The following is a 21,934-nucleotide window of genomic DNA, read 5'->3' as shown; positions in this document are numbered from 1 at the left end:
AGAGGGTACATTTTCTGGCAAATTTTCGATCGTTTCAAAGTTTTTCCAAAATTTTAAACCAATTAAGGCTACATTTTGTCGATTACATCTCTGTAGTTATTTATTTCTCTGGATCTGTAATTTGGGACAATTGAACAGTGTGAACGTTCGAAACGGAAAGAGGGTAGCCCGGAAATGTGTGATTGGATAAATGTCGAAAACAAATAGGATGATTCCATTCAGAAAAGAGAGGAGGTAGAAACGAGTATGGGAAAGGGAGGCAGAGTGAGAACACTTCTCAGCACGACCATTGTTCAACATGCGTTCATTTTAATTGAAAGGATACATGGTGCACACGAAACCTAACAAACGGCACGTGTCATCGCGCCAGCTTCAATATTTGCGCTCTAGCACATAGCCACTGAGATTGAAATGAATTGAATGAATGCTGGGACGCTGCTAAAAACAACAAGATACTGTGCAAATATATAGAAATACGAAAAGTATAACGACGACACTTGTGTTCAGTCGTTGGCAGTTGTAAACAAGCGTGACGAGTAATACCACTAGCTGTCGAGAGATATGGTTGTCGAGCGCCTTTCGATAACAACACACTAAGCATGCCGCATTTCACTCAGACGTGCAGATTTTTATATTTTTACTAAAACTTCCCAAACAAGCATTCGCGAATCTATCTATGTTACATACATGACATTTTTTCATATTTCTACCCATAGAATGCTACGATCGTTTCACGAAAACAAATTCGATAAAATCGAAGTAACAGTGACCACAAGAGGCAGTGGCACGCAAATTATGTACGCAAAGAAGAATTTCAACACGTAACAAGAGAGAAACGTTTCTCGCTACCAATTGCGAGAAGTATGATAAATTATAATTATAAACTGGGAATTATTATTTTCATGTATGAAGTTATATAAATTTTCATTACGAAGCTTGATATTGCGGGAGACAATAAACTCGTAAGTTCTCTGAAAAGAAGGCGTATCGCTATCGGGATCTCGTTTCGTTTCCTCAAATCTCGAAAGTCGCGCACAAAATTCCTAGCGCGTACTCACGACGGCGAGAAAATTGCAAGGATGCTGTGAATGTCGAAGAAATGGCAAGTGTTGGCAACGAAAAATTCGCCCAGGATTCCGGTGGAAAAAGCGTGCAATGCGGTCTAAATATTTGCTCGGATGGCAATTGTCGTTAGAGGGTAGGATGATGGAAAAAGTATGTGGTGCGCGCGGAATACACGCATTCTCTGGCTGGGTTGGCTGTTTTAATTGAAACGGCGCGAAAGGAGGCGTAGTCGGCGGCAAAAACACCGGCACGCGGCAATATTTGCAGCGAAGTGTAGAAATTGGAACGACTCGCCCTGAAGAATGGCGTCATTTTGTTTGGCCGGTTTTGTTCGCGCCGTTTACCCGTTTCCCGACGTTGCCCAAGCATCCGACCGATCGACCCCCGTCGAATACGAATAAATCCGATTCCGTCCTCCGGTTATTCGATGCTAAATACTCCGACGATTGTTCCACGTGCGTTGCTCTTCGTCTATAGAACGCGTGAGATTCCATTAAATGTGATTTTCGAATATCGATAGATTTTTCACAAACGGTCGTTTCCTAAATTCGTTAAGCTTTTGTTCAAAGTATCGGAAACACGAATCTTTTCAATGTAAAGTAACTGCAAAAAATACTTACGTACCATCGTATTTATTATAGCATTTACATACTACGGTAGAGCCTGTCATATGTTCCTCTGTAGTGTTAAATTCGTAGTCAATACTGGTTTCGATAGTCAACTTCATTGTCTGAGATTTGGTTAAATTGGAACGCCATTATTAAGTGGAAGGATAAAAAACAGTGAATGGGAGAAAAGGAGCAATCAATATTTCATTTTTTGTCTTTATAGTTCGTTTGATTAATGTGCAAACGAAACACCCGTTCGAATATTCTTCATCTCTAACACTAATGCTGTTACATCTATACAGCTTAAGTATATGTTACACGCAAATAATCTTAATGCTAATCCTTTGTATTTCAAATTACATTATACATTTTATCGTGATTGTTTCCAATTTACTGTTTCTTCGTATACATATTTGTAATATTAGTCAGATATAATAACAGTTAAAATTCGTAGGAAATTGTTATATAGATTAATAATACAAGTTAGTTTGATGGGAGAAAATTTTGTTTCCGACAATTTCATATGCACTTGGTACTGGCTGGGGAGTATGAACAAATTAGATTTTCGAAATTTATTTCGTTACAATCTCTTCTTTCTTCCTGTGTTCCTATTTCATAGGTTCTCACTAAAAAAAACGTATCGTGCCTCTGTGTGCATACAATAATGAAATTGTGAAAATTTAATTTCCATCCGTAGCTGAATTTACGTCGAAATTTCTTTCGCCAGTCATCTGTTGTCTAAAATGCATTTTTTATACCATAAAATGAACATTATTTGACAAATACATCCTAGCTCTATTCGCGAGTGTTTCCGTTAACAGTTGAAAATTTTGAATACCAAAGAAAACCAAATAGAAAGACAATTTTATCTGGACTTCAGTTTACAAACTGAAGAACTGTAAACTGTAAATTGATGATGTTAATGAATTTAATTGTATTATACAAATAATTTTATCAATAAATAAATTCAACCAGTCGTTCGAAAGAATTTATTGTTCGCTAACTAAGAACCAAAACTACTAAAATATGCGAAGAATGCAAAACAACGATGATTTCTAAAAATATTCTTACAAACATCGTACTTCTATGACGAAAGTTCGTGAATGTCAATGATTTAAATTAAGGAATTTATTCTGCTGGAAACTAAAGTATACCTAACTAAGGGATACCTTTAAAGATAATTAAGACCATAATTTTCAACTTGCTACGAATCTCTTCGAACAAACTGAACTGGTGTTTAATAAATAGTCGCCGTATACATTGATTTTGCCGCAAGCCACGCGTCAAAGGGGACCGCGTCAAGGAACATAAGGAACGTTGGAAAATCGAAAACGACGAAGGAAAGGCAAAACCAAACTGCCTGAATTCCGGCGATGTGGCCAGCGCCATTTGCCGGTACGACACATCCGAAGATTCGTGGAGGCAAAACTAAGTTGTTGAAACTCGCTTGGCAGTCGTCAAAGCGGCGCGACATCGAGGCAAGTGACATGGTAGCGCAACGTGGAGGGATTAGCACAGGTTCTCGTGGCAGTTTCGTGACCGACTGGCACCAGCCACCGCAGGATCTAATTGTGTGCCCTGTATTTCTATCCCACACACACACACACACACACGCTCGTGTACACATATACGCGTGCATTGCATATCGTGTAATCCACGGAATGATTTGTATTCAAAGCTCGCCAAGGAGATAACGTAACGTCGCGATACCAGCTATTCTAATTGACTGGCTGTGTGCTTTTTGCTGTCCGTGCTCCAATACGTCGCTTTTCTAGAATTGCAATTTCGTGTTTTCGTGGTCTTCCAAATAGTTTTGAAGAAGATATATGCATACTCGAAGTGGAATTGTATATTCCTTAGCACATGCCATACCAGTGCGGGAAATCAACGTATGTAATTTATGGTTAAGCGAAAGAAAGAGCCGCACATATGAAATGAAAACCAAATGAATGAAATTTATATCATGTGAAAAGCGTTCGTATCTTTCGTTGCGTCAATATAACGTTACAAAATAAATCTGCAACATTTCCTTCGTTAAACCAACGAACATTTAAAAAGCAGTAAACAAGCTACGCTTCTAGAATTCTGATTATTTATTCGTTACTAATGAACTTTCTTCTTTGTGTTATTTCTTCATGAATAATTAAAACGTCCATTTGATCGGAAAATATTTATTCCGACAATAAATAGATTTCTACGTTATTGGATAAACCTGCACAAAGTACGAATTTCCTATTAAAAGGAGAGGAAGATTAAGAGAATTTTATTTCGCGTTTTTAATTTGCTTTCCCCTATCAGAAAAAGGAGTATGATCGAATTATCTGTCGGTAGCCTTTATAATTATCTTTCTTTCATCTCTCGTATCACCGGGGAACTACAATTATCAAAAGAATTCTGTGATTAACCGACGGATTTGTGCGTAACGAAACAAATATCAAGCAATTTCTTTACTCTCCTCCTTTTCCTCGGCTTTGAGGCTACAATGATAAACGAAAGCACAAGTCTGATCGTTTGAAAACCGACGGTTCTTTGGAGGTCATTGACGATTTTCATCGAATTAACAACATGGTAAAAGATGTTCACTGATATGTCAATGAAGGCTGCGAGGAAAAGTTGTAAATTTAAAAGTCTTTTACGAGAAAATTGATATTAAGTTTATGAAGCGAATAAGCTGTTTCTTGTAAGTAGAGTAAGCTACTTTAACTTAGATTTTCATTCGATTCTTGGGCCTCGGAATGTATCTTTATCCACCCTGTCCGTAATTGTCACAATATTAAAATCAATTTATAACATCAACGATTTTATTCCAATATCAAAGATAATATTACTATCATTAGGTATTGTATATTAATATACCACTAAATAAAAGAAAGCCTAAATAGAGTGTCGAGAATTAGTTAAAGTCAGAAGTTTGACACGGACTACTCGAAACATCGGAGAGATTAACACAGTTCTGTAATTGGTTTCGTAGCTGCCTGGTGCAGCTGTGAGTCGCAATTGCGTTCGATCGCGGCACATGTATATGCAACCCTCTCGAGAGGACATCGAGTCGACAAATTACGTTTACTTTCACATCCGAACAAGCTGCGACCGCGCTTAAATTCATCGTACACTCCACTTGCAACTACTTGATCTTAGCAATGACTGGATCAACTGGAAACTTTTCCAAAGCATTTCAAATGTCTGATCGTTGATTAGAATCTCGTTGCTCCTTCCTTGCGATTCCTACGTTCCCTCTGTCTTATGCAAGATGTCACAGTTAAATTTAATTAAATTGTTTCCACATTATTTTTTCTTGCTGTTGAAAATAAGGAAACGTGGCAAATTGTGAGAAGAATTTTAAACATTGTCGAGAGAAGTTTGATTCCAAGCGTCTGAACAGAAATATAATCTCGATAGTCACGTTTCAAACAATCTCGTTTAACACACATAACACATTTTTTATGAAAACTTGCTGTGGTTCGAATACTTTGGTCAGTCGCTACGCGTACTTGACGATACGATCGAGATACAAGAATTTTCGCCAAGAATTAAAAGCAATTTTTATAAACTATAGGAAATATGTTAATTAATAGATTTGTATTGATAACACGAAGTTTATTGAGCGAACGGATAAAAGTCGAGCATCATAGTTCACAACTTGAACTGAATCCCGCGGGACGACATTGTCGTGTTAAATTTATCCGTAGGGCTGATGCACGTTCAGCGTTATCATAAAATCCAGTCACGTTTCTAAATGCATCTTTACGCCATAAAACAGCCATAAACATAGTCACGTCGTGTTCGATGAAGCCTTTTCATCCGCAGGCAAAACTGACTCCGTAAAAAGGTGTACTGTACGTTACTTTTAATCGCCACTTCGTTATTAATTTGTACACTTTGACCAAATGTAAGTAATTACATACTTGCATTACTCTGTGTACGTACTCTGCACACTTGCGAGCAACAGTGTACCTTGGTGTCGTAAATTTATCTCTCTTTTCCTCGATCGACGAAATAAGAGCGTTCTCAAAAATAAAGTTCAATCGTCCATTCGCAGATTAAATCTCTGATTTCCGTTCGTTCCAGCGTGAAAATCCCATATTGATATCGACGTTTTCTACAAAATTCAATTTGCCGTTGTTTACCGTAACACGCGAACGATCGTTTCGCGATTTACCGGAGTGACTTTAATTTTCGTAAAAAAAGAAAAAAAAAAAGAAAAAAGCAGAGAAAGAAAGGAAAATAGATCGTTGCACAACCGGATACGCGCGATGCACGTCGTATGGTATGACGGACAGAAGCACAGTAGGAAAATTCGATCACATCCTGGAAGCGTTTTTGTGCGACACGTTCGTGGCTCAAAGTTGCTTCTCGAAAAGCATAAATACACGTCTCTTTCTGTGCCAGGTCGGAGTATCTGAAATTTAATTAGCAAATGTCAGCTAACGCGTTCTGCTCGCAGAGTTGATTAATGTATAGACCAGGGATCAAAGAGTAGCACGAGTATGGAAGCCATTCCAGAGCCAGCCTTCCGTTTCCCACTTACGTTGTAACGTGTAATCACACGGTTTATTTGCATGAAGGATATCGTTCGGGACTCACATCGAGGTGTAATAAAAGCTTTCGTCCCTCTGGAAATTGGTTGGTTGTCATTTGTCTTTGCATCGGTAGTTTTGCTACAATTTCTGAAACTTCATGAGAAATTGAAATGACAGGAGAAACGATGTTTTGTCTCTTTCGACGTTTTAAGAACCTGATTATATATTTTTTATTATTTTTAGTTGTATATATAAATTCTTTTTAGTAGTTAGTCGTGCCTATGTTATGCTACATCAATAATTGTTCTTATTTAAGAAAATAACCCTCAAAGATGAAGGTTGAAAGTATATTTCTGAAATATGTTCCTCCTTACACCGCTAGAAACAATATTAAAAATAGTGGGATTATACTAATGGATTATATAAATTTTATGCTTTCGAACGATTGTTTTTTCTTTTTTTTTTTTTTTTTTTTTTTTTTTGGAAATGACTTCGCTTTCAATATTTCATATGTTCCTGTATATTATATACATCCTGTGGATTTTTACGCATGAAGATTTTCCATAAATACAATCTAGTTGTAGCAAACTGTTAGTAATAAAACGTAATAGCTTTATTTGAACTCGTTTGAAAAGGATGTGTAGGTTGTAAGTTAATAATTCTCGTGTTGAAGTTCATCGCGTCAGGTTCTGGATTTCTCCATTTTCCTTTGAGTTTATTGGAATGCAAGCTGTAATATCAAGAAATTGGAAGTAGAATTTAATTTTGAATCTTATTGCCATATTTTTTATTTTCTATCGCATGGAAAAAATTAAGGAATATTCACTAAATGTACCACTTCATGTCTGCTTCTTCTTTTCAGATTTATTACAATCATCCCTTTGATGTTCTCAGCTTTATCGTAAATAGTTTTGTATCTCGCAACTTTTCTGCATAAAATTCCTTCTCGCTGCAGTTGTTACGAACCGGTGACAAAAATGTTTCATTCTGAAAGTTTCAGTTTATAAGGTAAAATTAAATGCACTTTACGTACACTCTTGGAATGTGATTATTACGTAAATATATATATTATATGCACGTGCAATGTCGTTACTTCATGAATTATAATACTTTTTTAAACTTTCAATGCTCTACGCTCACAGTATTATAATCAAAAGAGGTTCTTTCTTAAAAATAAAATGGAAATAACGTGTTCCCCTTTGAGCAATGGACATTCCGTCCTTCCTCAGGCAGGCCAATCACGCTCCCAAAGTTGCTCTTATAATACCGATGTAGAGTCAATCTCAAGTAAGCCTTGGTTCGGCAGCTTTATCGGCGAAGAAAGATTTCGCGTAATATGCAAAGCAGCCAAAAGTCGATCCGTCCCAGATCAGCATAAAAATTGCAACAATGTTATCATGGATTATAGTCTTGACTGATAGCACCGTTTTTTATAGGTCGACTCATTTATCACAAACATTTTTGTTGAAGTAACTACTTCAAGAAAAACTCTACATCTTTATTTATGTAATTCCAACATAGAAATTCTTCAACGATTCCAATTAAAAACTCTATGATCTTTAATAGATGCACCTTGGTATGTTACCAACGAAACAATACATCGCGACCATAAGATACTTACAGTTAAAGAAGAAATATCCAAATTCAGTAATAGATATAACATAAGAATTAACAACCACCAAAACCCACTAGTTACTCAATTACTTGACACAACGGATCATATCCACAGGCTAAAAAGACATTACCCTCTAGATTTAAACATTAGATTCAGCTAGAATCAAACATACGATAATCACTTATTCGCGTTATAGTACCACGCCAGAATAATTTACTTATAATTCTCAATGATAATTGATTGTAAACTACTTCCAAATAAAACAAATCTTTATTTATGTACATCCCTGACCTGGAGACCGCTATTACGCAAAAATATTCTAAGTAAGGAGAGGTGAATATTATTGTGCCCTTGAATATATATTATGTTTTCGGTTGCAATGTCTAGGAACAAAGGAACTAATAAAAAGATTTCTATTTATGTTCCTTGCAGCCTCTAGCTAAAGCTATAACTTAACTTTTTTGGTAATGTCCTTTTGCTATAAATATATGAACGTGCTCCCTATCGATTCCATTGTATTGTAACACTAAGCGTAAGTGAGGATCTGAATCAGCATAAACTTATACATCATACTTATACCTTTAATCATTTCAATATACTTTTCTATTACAAATTCATCTACTCGTTCTTCAATCAATCAACCTCAATCTCAACAATTTTGAATATATCTATTGGTCAAGTATTTTTTTCTGCTTTATCAATAATGTATTCGATTATTAATCAGTAATAGCATTTCGTTTATGAGGATCCATCTGTATGAAATGCTGAAATAGATAGAGTCTTAAATTAAATGTTGTAGGAGGCACAACGTATGTATATGGAATGTTTAGAATGAACTGTGAGGAAATACGAAATCAAAGACGTAAATTAAAACACATAATAGAAAGAGAAGTAATGAAGAAGTGCAAAGGACCACACGAAATAATAATTACTTAAAATTAATCGATACTTTTGAGGTATTGAATATTGTATTAAACAATTAATTTAGAATTAGTAGTTATTGAAAATTCTTAGGTATCATTAAGAATATATATTCTAATTAATAAACACAAAATATGTAAATTTGCCAGGTAGCCCAGATAGTTCCAGTTTAATTAATTATTTCCTCATAAACAGACGACAATGAGTTAATTGATAATTATTTCACAAAGTAATCAAGCTAGCTTTACATTCGCTAAATGAACATCCAATACTCTTCAACTTCGAACAATTACCACTCGAACCTATTAAAACACACCACGAAGATCTAACTTCTGGTCGACGATTTATTCCTACACGGTCGGAAAAGGAATTTCTTCTCGAACCGATTCCAATCGACTGTTTTCGCCAGAAGGTCCCGAAGCTTTTACACTGAATAATTATCAACTGGATTTCGAAGGAGATCTGTTCGCGGTCAGATCCGTTCGTCCACCCGCGCGAACCAGATCGCAGGGCGGAAATTTAAGAACTTACTTGGAAATCCCTTTCATCGGGAAAACGGACGGGCTCTTATTGTTAGCACCGCGAGAACTCGTTTTCCACCGGTCGGCCATTCATTCTTATGGCGTACATAACTGCCTTCGCTGAAAATCTCATCTCCTGACAAATTTTGTTACGTGCCCGCAGCAATTTCCGCGTATAGTTCTCCGTTGCTCCGTTCCTCGGTGTTTCAGTTCCTGTAACGTAGCCTGTCACATTTCAAATTGAACTGTTCTCCACTCCTCTATCCTATATTGTAGCAAGAATCAAAAAGCTAGTTTGAGCTTTCGCTACGACGGTCCGAGAACCATATAATTTAACGATTACACACGGTGACTCGCGAAAGTATTCCAACACTTGTAGATATCTCTCATGAATGTAATATATGTGTGTTGTATGGAACAATTTGAGATTTTTTTCGACGAATAAGGAATAAACTTCCTTTCAATGAAGAAAACTTGAATCCGTTTCATATAACACACGCAATATACAAATCAAAATTGTCTACGATAAGCAACTCATCCTCGCCACGTAAAAACTAGGTTCAACAAATCATCTTACCACCAAATTCTTGATACATCCCGGGCACATGTAACGGAATGCAAAAGCACCCTTTGAGTCGCGCGTTGAATATGCACGCGTTCATCAGTGGTTCCTGAATGCGCGATCTCTCCCTCTCTCTAACGCATACTCGCGCGAACTCACACACAGAATCGAAACAGAGAATACAGTGGAAGCACGCGAGGCGTGTAAGCTAGTACCAGTTCAAGCCAGGTCGGTTGCATAATACGCGTGAACCGCAGAAAATAGCCGCGCGAGCTGAAACGCGGAGCTCGGAAAATTACGAGCTCCTTCATCTTCCCTTTGCCGGCCAACGCAGCAAGGCTCAAAGGACAAACCGTCTCGTGGAAATTCACAATCGCTCGAGCAAACGTGTCCTGCTTGACTCTGTGTGTTCCTGTGGTTCACACCTGTATACGTACCCTGTATCCTTTGTATTCGTACGGTATATCTGTGTCTCGTTCCATGTATCTGTATATACATGTACACGCACGTCTATCTGCTTGGTTGGACGACTGAGTCAGCTTTTAAGCTCGTTGCTCATCCAGCTGAATTGCCGAAGCCTCTTTGAATGGCTGTGCTTCTTTCTCTTGCCCATGGAATATATGAGAGAGACAGACAGAGAGAGAGAGAGAGAGAGAGAGAGACGAGAGAATATGAAATTAATTAAAAAGGTATCGGATACGCGGATTTCTACTGACACACGCTCGCGAATTCGTCCACGACACGACTGCCTGTTTCGCTCATTCTTTTTGTCATCCTCTCTTCTGGTTTTGTTTGAAGCGACTCGAAACCTTTGATGAATCGTCCTTGAGTAGATTTCTGGATTGCGGTGAATTACGGTGATTCATGTGAACGACCGAGCTTTGCCAAGCTATCGAATAGTACGATGGACGTTTAGCGATGTTCTATTTTATTTGTACGATTTCAAAATACAAAGTAGTCTAATAATGAACGTACAGGGTGTCTTGTTCGTTCTTAATAGAAATAAAATTACTTTGCCCGTGTTATCTTTAAAATGAAAATAACAAGATACCTATTTGAGATGATTCATTATTTGAAATTATCTTTCTTATGTTTATTTCAAATTCAATTTGCTTAAGCTTGTTCGATATTTAGGAAAATTACATACAGCTGACAGAACGTTAAACTTTCAAACATATGCTTGCTTTTAACATCCAGTGTACATCGCACTTCTTGATATAAGTGTTTCCTCATTGACACACGATGAGACGCTGAATGGAAACATTCCACAGCGAGAGCAGTTGGGCAACAGCCAGCATGGGCGCAATTAGTCTGCAACGTTAATTCTCTAGAATACTAACCATTAGCCCAGTTCTTGCATCAGGAAAGCATGCATAATCGAGAGACGTACCTTGCCTTTTTATCCTCGTTTCGTCAGACAATCTGTTCGCCTTATCTTTCCCTTTTCGCTTCCTTTAACCCTCTACCAGCTCGATTCGTCTTTTATCCGCAACTCCGAATCGTATAAACGACCCATCCAGCCAGAAACTACAGAGTAGCACTCGCGAGACATGGTATGAGAAGATAGCTTGAAGAGCCGCGTGTTAACGTTTCATCGGATTTACTCGACGAAGATTACTTGGTCGGAAGGACAATTGAAATGAAAAGATGCAGAATTAAACGTACCGCGCGTGAAAGTTTTACTTCGGGAACTGCGCTAGTTTTCCTTGATTATAGAGATTCTTGTTTGAACGATAGCTTGTTTGTGGAACGAATTTAAATGGCGATGCACAATGTTTCGTATGGACTAATTAATCAGACAAGCTATATATATATATATTCTAATTTCGTGAGAAATGGCTACTTAATGTATTCTTCAATGATTAAGTATGATATACTTGTTAATAATATCTAACACACGTTAGATTATTGAAAAGTATGTTAGAAAAAATGATGTCAATACGTCTATCGAACGATATCAAAGTGAATATATCAAAAAACGCACACTTCTCTTAATTTCATTTGATGGTAATAAGAATATCTATTTTTACAGAAGACATAAAGTATGTTGTATGATCAAGATCTGTAGAATAGAATACTAGATACTAGATAAGTTATCTGACTTTTTGGTGGTTTTGTGTAAACATAGCAATCAACGTGTTAAAATTTGATTTCCACGGCACGAATTCGCAGTAGGACTTAGGTTTGTGACAAGATGCGTTCAGTGAAACCCAATTAAGACTTTGTTAAGTAGAATGCATTAATAGTCTCTCACGGTTATTGTCTGTTCCCATTACATTCTCGTGATTCCTAGTTATAATTACTGCTGCGTTCACGTTTCCAATAACCGTGCTGGTTAATGATATTTTATGGATATTCTATCGGTTCCCATAATTCTACATCTGTATTTTAGGGCTTCCGTTTCCGCTCAAACTACGTTCCTTGGAAATAGTGGGTATCTCTCTTCCCCTCTCTCTATCTCTCCCTCTTTAAACAGAATGCTGCAACAAGTTAGTCAGATGTTATATTATTAGAATTTTGGAAGTATGAAATTATTTAAATATAACTAAACATTTTTAAATCTCCTTCCCTATAGATATTAAAACGCTTGTTCTTTTTTTCTATTCCGCGTCAAAATTTCAGCTATTAAAAAATAGAATGATATAGGTAACTTGCAACGATTGTTTTTTCAAAATTAATTAAACTTTTGGGGAACTTTGCTTGTAAATAATGATTTGTGTAAATTTCTTCTTTCTCTCATTCATGTCAATTAATATTCGATGATATAATCAAATCGATAAATATCGAGTAAATCGGCCAAGTCAGGTTTTAAAAATTTATTCGTCAGTGAGATAATATATTTTAAGGAAGATGTATTGAGAGCTTGACTGGGGTCAGCTTTGAAGTACGGCGATCGATACTAACGACTTGAAAAATACGTAAACATTCTCTGCCTGTGAATTATGGAACAACATATTTTTAGAAGATCTTCCTTTACGCCACTGCAAGTATTCTTGAAACAATTTAAATAATGGTTACTCTACTTGTATAATATGTTTACACGCGAGAAGGGTTCGCAAGAACTTTGTTTTATCTAGGTTAGAAATTTCCGAAAACTTGTAACCATTTCGTCGACTACTTGAGAATTCTACTTTTCCTTGCAAACTGATTTACAGCTAAAACTCTTAGCATATATATAAAATGTACAGCAAATTACAATTAAAACGTACGATAAAAATAAGGCAGGTATAGAGTGTTAATTTTAAAAGAAATTGTACAAAATTATGGTCGCCTTAGAATCATTTAATTTTTCTTTGAACATTCATCATTCATAACGAAGAGTTTCGACAAGAAAATTCCCACGGATTACAACGAAATCGTAGAATAACCTTTTTGCTGAAAAAATTAGATTTATACTGCTGTGTATCCGTGCCAAAATTTATCAGGGGAAGACAATCTGGAAACGGGCGAAGGTTTGTATTCAGGTGGTAAAAGTAAAATGGAAGTAAGTAAAGTGGAAGAGGTAAAATGTGTAATGACTGTGGAGAGTTCGTGTTAACTTGAATATTCAGACACAAGTAGATAAGTACATATCTAGTCAGACAACTTTGCCAAGTTGCGATCAGGTATTTAGCTCCAATTGTTTTGTGTCTCGACAATTTTGACAGGAAAATCTCATAGGCAACGATATGTGTTACTCGTTACTCGTTATACAATGAATATTTTTCATTTTATAATTTTTCAAAAATATCTCTTGTAACAAATATAAAATTTAATTGAAGATATCGAAACTACAATTATTTCTTTCTCAGCTAAATTGTTAGAAGAAAAAAAAACAAATATCTATCGGAGAGAAATGAAAAATACTAGACTATTTTCTCGCTTTTCCGAAAACAAATAAAAAATTGTTAGGGGCAGTTTTTGATATCTTTCGATATAATAAATTTTATTCTTTATGTTTCTTTGACGGTTCCAGATCCAATTTCAACGAAATGTCAAATTTTCGATATAATAACTGCGTGTTGCATACAATTATACTGTGAAAAGAATAGGAAAAAAGGAGACGGGTGTAAAAATGAAACGCAAAATAAACGCCTGCGATTTTTACAATAAAAGAAACGTCAACGTGAGTCTCGGATCGCCGAACGTCAGCTATTGATCGGTTTCCCTAAAATTACAAAGAAATTGCTTTTTGAAGATAGCGGAATCGCAATCGACTGTAACCAGATCGAAAGCAGTTGCGGGAAAGCGATCGATCTAAATAAAATATAGGAAATCAGATATGTTTAAAACTGTTTGCTTCTTAATGTTTGCATTCCATTTCAATTTATCATGAAACTATTGCGAACGACACCGTAAAAAATATATTTATTAGTAGAGATTTTTCATGAATCATAGAACGAGGAATCGAAGTTGATCAAACTTTGTTATCAAAATAAAATACTTCTGAGCGATAGAGAATGAAGACAGAAAGAAAGAAATATTATAAGAAATCGAAAAAACAAAAAAAGAAATTGGAAACCACGCTTGAAAAACGCTAACGAAAAATTGGCTGGTCGTTACAGAAAACTGTCAAAAATAGAAACAAAATTACTATTGACCTCGTAACGTTTAATCGTCATCCCAGCGAGTTTTATCGTTTCGCTGAGCGTTGCTTTTTGCAGCGTTGGCAAAAATAGCGTGACGGCGCTCTATCTTGAATTTGGATCAGATAAAAAACACCAGGACAACGAAAATCGTGTTTGAAAGTTTATTTTATAACGCGTATTAAGATACGCCGCCGTTATGACGTTCTCATACTCTCGATGCACATATTGCATCGCAGCATAATGCAGTCATGAAAGTCACCAATGGTTTGGGGGCGCAACTTGAGCGACTGCAGCTGGCGAATAATAAAAGCTGTCGTTGGCTGTTCCTGTCCTCGTTTTCCATCTTGTTCCGCCGTTATTCTATAGTGTAAAAAAGCATTTGGCGAACGATTGTTTTATTTTGGCGATGCAAACGGATCCGCTTGAAACTCGAGCATCCCGTCTTTGCCTTGTTACGTCGCGCGCGTGATTAAAACACCACAGATTTTCCGGGCCATTCCTCATAAAATTCGCTGAATTCTCTTGTTTCCGGCTTTTCTTACGTTCCTGTAGTGCTTTATGAATAAGCGACTCATTTTTTATTTATATAAAATATTAGCTTCTTTAGATAGTTGACATTTATCATCGACAGCGTACGGATTTTTACGCATTTGTGAAAATTTTGGAAGCGTAAAATTGCGCGGAATGCACGTAATATGAAAAAATATGCAAAATATCCTAAACGTAGTGCAATTTTCTGGCGAGGTTCTACTATTTTAATTATATACTCGAAAATGTGAGTTTGCATAAATATCCTGTGGACTATTTATAAATGTTAAGAATATCAAATGTTCGTTTGTCGATTTCTTACAAGTCTGAGCCACATACGCTGCGTTCGGCATTTCTATAAAGGAGAAAAAGAAGAAATCTGTTGGATTTTAGCTTTTCCTCACCCTCTCTTCCTTTTAGCTTTTCTCCGCTTCCTGCTCGAAACATAACAGTGTAAAGAGATCTGACGGCCCAGTTTGTATCTGGCGCCACTTTTGATACACTGACCACAAAAATCTCGCAGTCGCAGTTGATCAAATGACATCGTTTAGACCGGAATGGAGAATTATTGTTTAACGAAAACTCTAAGCTCTGATTAAAAACAATAATTGGATTACAATATTTTTACACATTAATCCTAGACTTTTAATATGAATCTAACGTGTTCTTATCATTGTTTGCATTTATTTGTTACTTAATCATCTGTATTAATTATTTTTTAACACAGAAGTTTAACACAGTTTAAAAACTACTGTTTTCTATCCCATTCTTTTAAATATTTAAACAAACAGAATAAATTTTTCGATGACGATTTATTAAAAAAATGTCTTACGTACGTACGTGCTACGCTGTTTTCAATCCATTTTCCACACATGATTTTCTTGCTTTAAACTGTTTAATAATAAATAATTTCTAACAGACGTCTAATTTCTATAATGATGTCAGGGAAACGCCAATAATCGATCCAGAATATCTCGTCCGATATCTACAAGCATTAAAAGCATGCTCATTGCGAACAAAAATTGGCTCCAAGTAATAATTCGAGCAGCCTCTAATTAATACCGGCAAGGTTTCTAAAACGTCATCGATAGTCGATACTCTCCACTCTCTTTCCTTTTTCATCTCTTGGTTTTTGTTCAGCCGTAATACTCGACGATTCTCAGGTTAGCGAACGGACAAATAATTCGTGGCTCGTTCCAAGTGGCTCGTTAATTCTTCGGCGTCACGATTCCACGATTCTCCGGCATCGAATGTCGATTTCAGACCTCTGCACCGCGCACGAGGCAAACTCCCCTCCGCGACAGTTTCCCCTTTGAACACAGCCAAAACACGAACTTACCTCCTTTCGAGCCAGCCAATAAAAATTCACTTTGCGAACTTTACGCTACTCGATTTTTCGCTGGCTTGCTCTTCCATCGTTTGCAAATTCTGCGGAGAAGTTGGCCGACACGTTCGATGTTTCGGGAAGATTCCCACACATATTGTCAATGCGTTTGCTGCTCTTTTATCGTGATTTGTCAGTGTAAATTGCTCACAGTGCTTGGCTCAATATTTTATTATATCGCGCGGTATATCTTAACACGAGATAACTTTTATGTGACACACCACATTACCTTTGTTTAATAATCAACGTCGTGAATAACCAAACGAAAGGAAGATGAATAAAATTCAATGAAATATGATAATGAACGTAACGAGTAGTTTCCTATATTCGTGAAATCGAAAAATCGTATTTAAAATTCTACGATAAAACTTATACGATTGTACGTTAAAATTAATGCTGGATTCGCTCCTAGTGTGGAATTCGAAGAAGTGAACTTGCTGACACGACAGCGAAAGCTGCTTTCACAGATTTGAGTGAGATATTTAAGAAAGCTATGACTAATATCTCTGAGAATTCGTGATCGAAATGGGTTAAACGAAAGGAAAAGACTTCTTTCAAATTTTACAATGAAACCAAAACCATAGTCGAAACCTTAATTTTTTTAATAGAAAGCTCTGTCGCGAATTGATTATTACGATTAAACGCTGCAGAGCTGATCGTTACAATCTTGCTTCGTCTCTAGCTCGAGTTCGCATAATTAACGATAATACTCATGCACGCACAGTTACCATTAATCATATTGCGTAATAATGCTTTGTTCGACATCCAAAGAGCTTTACAAGTTTTGGAACTCAATACTACCTCAATACTCAATACTACAACTACCCCTAAATATGACTGTCTTATGTTTTCAAAGTAAGTAATATTACTTACTTTATAAAAAATAAATAAAGTATAAGTCGACGTATATAGTTACATTTACAATATATATATTATATTATATATATATTATATTATTATATTATAGCAAATAAATATGTATAAGATTGGAAAGCTTATGAAAAAGGGAAGCTCGACTAGACCTACTCACATGACGTTAATTTGGATTGCGAGCTTATGCTTAGGCTCTTCCAAATTGCGGCAAAGAACGCGATACGCAACACAAATTGCAGATTATTAATATTTATTATTCATGTTATTACAGCAACGATAGACTGCAGAATGATTAATAATAGACTGATAAGTACGTCGTAGCAAAATAAGTCAGTCATTCTACGTATATGCGGCACTGAAAATATTTAATGTTTGACATCATAAGTTATCCATGAGTCATATACTCAGTGACACGTTTACACTTCGCTAACCGCTGAAGTTGCGCTTGATCGAGCACGTCGTAACTCGAAACTTTATAACTTTCTTACCATGAGAACTACTGAAATAAAATTCGAACGTTAAAAACCCTTTGCAATTTATCTTCGATATTTACACTCCACTTAAATAATAATTAAATTTGTCCAATTCTAACGCTCGATAAATCAAATCGAATATCATTCATGATATCAAATGGTTAAACTGTTCTCGATGTTGACCACGTCGCATCGTGGAGAAACAAATATCGATTTAAAAAAAATGTCGACGAATAACTTTTCAGACGATGTTGAAGAAAGGAATTCTTTTTTAATCGTTACTAAATTCACTTCTTGAAACTACGGAAAATTTCTCTCAGTGGTCTGTCTTTTCTTATCTTCAATAGTAGGAGGTAATTTAGATAGTCAACTTAAGTGAAAGTATATAAATCTGAAGAAATGGTTAGTACGTCTCTAAAGATAGTACTTTTGAACTTTGAAGTTACCACACTGAAAATTTCCAACGATTTAAGCTCTATTCTCAGATACTCTAGAATCTCGAAACTCTAAGCTTCGTAACTTTAGAGCTGCAGCATTCCAGCCCGACACATACACCAAACGTCTACAGAACATTCCCCAAATGTCCACCAAAATCCCACCATTGCCTATCAATCTTCCAACAGAATCAAAACTCTCGACCGCAATGCTTAAGTCGAAATACGCTACTGTTCAAGAGTATTTGAACACTTGCTTATATTTGACAAACTATGTTTTATATGTTTCAATTACGTTCGAATAAATTGAACTTCGGTGATTTCATTCTTAATATCACATTGCTAATAATCATTAGAACTATGTATAATAGCATATTTTAAATTGATTTTTGAAAGGCAAGATAGTGAATATTGTTGAAGCAATTACTTCGAGAAAGGCTCTACATCTTTACTTTTGTATATCCGTGACCTGAAGACCGCTGTTACGAAGAGAATAGAATTTAGTGAAAAAATTCAAAATAAGGAGAGGTCCATATTATTGTGCCCTTGAATATAAATTTTTTCTTGGGTTACAAGGTTTAAAAACAAAAGAGTTGTAAGTAGATTTCTATTGCTGTTTCTTGTAGCCTTCAGCTAGAGCTATACACCAAGATTATCTTTTTGATAATGTCCTTTGCTATAAATATATGAACGTGCTTCCTATCATACACATATTCTATACGGTATTGTAGCAATATACCTTTTATGTATACGAATATTGTATTTTACTCTAATTACGCACACCTTGTTCACACGAATATTGTACTCTATTCTACTTACGTACCCTCTGTGGAAAAAAATATTGCGCTCTTTTTTAGTTAGGTGCCTCTTGTCTGTGTAAGTACACATTACAGTGAAATTGTACGAGTGAAATTCTAAACGCTTGATAGAAAAAGAAATCATTAATTTGCATGCTTTTATAAAATTCGTGTACTGTGGGTGTTTCTAGAAATGTAAAGTATACCGATGGCTACGAATGATAGTGTACTTTCTCGTAACTCCTTCGAGGCCAACGGTAATCTCGCGATCCATTCTGTAGAATAGAACAAAAAGCAGGACGAGAAGAGGAACAAAGTCGCTTTTCCGATTTCGGAACGGCAGAACGGTGAGCGACTACTCTAAATATTTTACGAACAGCCTGCTAGTAATTCTGGAATCCGAAAATCCCTGTTTACACGGCCGCCTCGATGCGACACCTTCGGGAACGAAAGTGGAGCGAAGCCGATGTCGTCGTCGTCGTCTCGGCGAACTTGCCCTGTGCCGTTTATTTCGGTGCCGCTTGTTTGTGCAGTTGATTGCCTTTGCAGACGCCTGGCAGAAGTTAAGCGATCAATTAAAAATGTAAACTCGACTAATTGCCACGTTAAACGGCATATCGCTTTGAAACACAGCGAACGGATCGGTGACCTGATTACACGACACGGCCGCGACTTTGAATTTCCCGACGTCTTCCGTTGGACCCATAGGGAGGCTAATGAAGACGAAAAATGATGAATTTTAGAGGGGAGTCATGTTAATTGAATTAATCAGTTGATGGAGATGGGAGATGGGAACTGGAGTTCGTAGGAAGCGATTGAGTTTTGAAGTTCAGAGACTTGCGCTGAGTTTGTTCGATGCTGCAACGAGGTTGCATTGATAAATTGTTGATTACTTTTCATGTGAGTATCAAATTTATGTTCTTTTGGAAATATACGTTTATATATATATATATATATATATAATAAATCTTTAGGCCTGTACAATTTTTGAAAATTGAAATTCATGGAGAATATATTTTAAGAATAACTAAACGAATATTTCTAATGTATTCGTAATATGATGTAATATAATCGGAATTCTGTTGCCAGAATATATTAATATATAAAGCATTTGCAAAAAAATACTCGTGTGAAATATTCTAAATTGCGGAAAATCACCAAAATTGATAATGCGTAATTATCAAATTTAGTATTAACATTCATTACACGAATTTCGATGATAATGGGGTATATTTAAAATATATTTGAACGGATCCTAGGATTATTGGAATTGTAAAAGGCAGGGGCGTGAATGGCCTGCATAAATTACGAGACCAAATTCCACTACGCGCGACGCGTAACGGGATGTCCGATAAATATTTGAAGGTTCTTCTGCAATGAAATAGTCGAATGCCAAGCAAACAGGCTACATCGTTCGTTGTTTTAATTATTGTTTGCTACAACGGCCACGGCCTCTGCTTTTCCTTTTTCCGTTCCACCGTTGCCTCTGTTCCATCCACCGATGTTAAGAGAATATTTTTCAGCATAATACGTCGAGTCCCAGCTGTTTACTATAGGTCTGTTTACGTTGTTGATTTTGTTTTGCTCACAGTTGGTTATTTCTAACGATGAGATTTTTAAACGGGATTTTGAATGTACGTGGAAAAATGTTAGATTTGCATTTGGGAATGAATTCCGTTTGTGGATGTAATTTAAGAAGTGGCACTGTTAGTTCTTATTGATAGTTGATTTAAAGGATAAAGAAAACGAAACATAGAACAGATTTTAGAAAAATTATTATAGCTTAATGTATTGCGTTCTATTGAAATCTGGATTATATATTTCAGAATATAAAATTATATATATTCAGAATAAAAAAAGAATATATATATATATAGAAATTATAAATTAAAAATTATGTAGTGAAATATAAAAAACTGCAAAATATTAAAAAGTAAATATTACAAAATAGTTTAGGAAATGTATGTAACTTAACGAGAGACAATATCTAAACCAATCATTTGGCTATTTTATGAACTTTAACCCAACACTAGTGTTAAACCTAAAGAACACAGCTTGTAAGTTATTATGTACCTTGTGGAAATTAATAAGCGTTAACGACGTGCAGGGATGTTTAAGTACCACAATGTTCTTGAAATATTAATTAGGGTTGATACGAAGCGATGGACTATGGTCAGATTTAACACACTGAAATTTTCGAGCCCTTCGAGCCGATAACAGGGTTTGCGAGGTTGAAAAATATTTGCGTTTTTTCTTCGTACAAGACAAGCAAGGTCTATTAAATTCATTAGGCTAGTTTAAAATCTGTTGAATTTGAAAGAAACCAACGGGATAGAAGAATATTAAAATTAACAAATTATTATAATTAGCGATGCATCACTTTGAAGGAAGTAGAGCAAAACTTGTTGCAAATTTTAGAAATCTGATCATTTGATTTGGTAACTAGAATCTCCCAGTTATGCATCTTCATTAAACAGTTTTTTACATTCACTTAATTAAGAATGAATACAAATAAGCTTATTTGTTTTATCTGTAGCATGTATATCTATAACGAGTATAACGTAATTTATCTTTATTATAAGATAATGTTAATAAAATAACTCGAAACTTCAATAAATGAAAATTAACATTGTACCGTAACATGCTGTTAATTAACTAGACGGTAAATGTATCTGTTTTCAATGTGATAAATCTTACTTTACGTACATTGTATATTTTTTATAAAAACGTCAGGAAAAAATTTATATCCGTTAAAAATAATTGATAAAAGAAATTTTTTCCTACAAACCAATGGATATTCCCTCCTGAAAGAGATTATTTTCACACTTTAGCTTTCCGCTGCATATTCCCCGTACACTTTTACCAAATCGCCCAGTACTTTTATCCGCATACAATTACAAAAAACTAAATGCACTGAAAAAGCGCCACGAACGACGATGGAAAGCTACATTTACGTAACAATGTGAATTTCATTTATCACGTCTCTCGCGAAAACAACCGACTGGTTTGCTTCATAACAACGAATACTCGACGCGATAATGCAGTGCCAGATTCGAGATTTTTCC

At 35.8% G+C, this 21,934-nt stretch overlaps 1 protein-coding gene and 1 long non-coding RNA gene across 2 annotated transcripts in view; one reads left to right on the top strand and one right to left on the bottom strand.

The window, feature by feature from the left end:
• Positions 1-21,934, top strand: part of Dpr1 (defective proboscis extension response 1) — a 291,260-nt gene that overhangs the window by 204,222 nt on the left and 65,104 nt on the right. The gene's annotated exons all lie outside the window — the stretch shown is intronic.
• On the bottom strand, positions 8,384-10,234 carry LOC139992897 (uncharacterized). Its single transcript, XR_011801239.1, has 3 exons — positions 9,828-10,234; positions 9,261-9,463; positions 8,384-8,572 (listed from the first exon to the last, which is right to left on the bottom strand). It is a non-coding gene; the product is annotated as an uncharacterized lncRNA (long non-coding RNA).

The sequence above is a fragment of the Bombus fervidus genome, chromosome 12 (genome assembly GCF_041682495.2).
Source record: "Bombus fervidus isolate BK054 chromosome 12, iyBomFerv1, whole genome shotgun sequence".
NCBI lineage: Eukaryota > Metazoa > Arthropoda > Insecta > Hymenoptera > Apidae > Bombus > Bombus fervidus.
This window is presented reverse-complemented; position numbering and strand designations above follow the sequence as displayed.